The following is a 1489-nucleotide window of genomic DNA, read 5'->3' as shown; positions in this document are numbered from 1 at the left end:
TGCTCTATTCTATTTTAAGAGTTTGTGTCTGCAATTATGGGAGTTGATACTTCTGCAGATAATTGTGGGCAAATCTTTCTGTCAGGTCATGATTTTAACAACTATTTGGATTTGAATTGTTCCTTTTCTACAAACTGCATGGCTCATTTTAATTTCTCTAGTTTCATTCTATGTCCATAAACTGTTTGATTTTTAACAGCGTCTTTCGGTATGAAGACAAATGGTCACATAAAATCAATAAAATGGGGTTGTAACTGGCGACTGAAGATACAGTTCATTCCTTTTTATAGTAGTATCTCCATCTTTAGCTGTAATACTGTATATACTGCATCATTAGAAAGTCATTTGACACATTAATGATTTTACAGTTTCCTGTTTGCAAGTTAAAAAAGACTGAGGTTAATGTTTTCCATTTCTTTCTTCTTTCATTACACATTGTGTTCCATAAATTCCATAATGAATGAGAGCCTGAGGGACATGAAATGAGGCAAGTTATATATTAACAGCCAGAAGCAGTCACTGCAGGCTACTTCTGTAAGGTATATTAACATTAAAGTTTTACCATCCATAATTTACTCACACTGAGATTTATGATAATTACTTCTACACATCACATATTCTCACAGGGGATAGTAATGGTCAAAATTAGAAAAAAACAGCCCTATAAACATATGTCCAGAAACAAATGTTAAATGCAATTACCACTCAGTCTTACAGATCCTTCACCTCCCATTCTCTAAGAACTACAGGCTTATGCAATCACATCTGGCTGCCCTTGGATTTGGTGACAAGCTTCAAACACACATTGCTGCAAAATGTGGAAGTTGCAGATGGGTTCGAATAAATCAATAACTTTAAATTTCTCCATAACCAAAAATTTAAGGAATTATTACTTGCTGAACAGGAATACCATTCTACTGGGATTCCTTGAGCAATTCATTGCTCGTTACATGTTTGTGTTAGTTTCTGTTATACGTGGCATAGAAATTGGAGTGGTGCCCCATTGTGCATAAACCATATCCATTGTCTTTCTTGCAGAGTAGCTCATTAACTGGTACCACAGGTAATCTGTTACACAGAAATGGCAATGAACTGCACCTCTTAATTTGTCCAGTAAAGTGCACGGTCATATGAGTCCGTCACCCACAATTCCTACCCACACATTGATATTGAAATGAATCTGATGCCTAGAAGCCTAGCTGCCACAATTGCTTAAAGATTTGTATCTGCCACCATGTGGTTATTGTGGCAGTTCATTATCCCACTCTGGGAAAACAGCACCTCATTCATTAATAAAATGCAAGCTGTAAACTGTGGATTTTCAGCACTCTGGTATAACTGTAATCTGGTGTGGTGGTCTTGTGGTGAGATACCTTGCACACACTGCAAGTGATATGGATAAAGTAACTACCTGTGCAGAACTGTCCTTGCAAAGAGCTTGGTTCATGCCTATAGAGGCTCCAGTTACTAAGACACGTGCTTCAAGATC

Source organism: Schistocerca cancellata, chromosome 4 (genome assembly GCF_023864275.1).
Source record: "Schistocerca cancellata isolate TAMUIC-IGC-003103 chromosome 4, iqSchCanc2.1, whole genome shotgun sequence".
NCBI lineage: Eukaryota > Metazoa > Arthropoda > Insecta > Orthoptera > Acrididae > Schistocerca > Schistocerca cancellata.
This window is presented reverse-complemented; position numbering follows the sequence as displayed.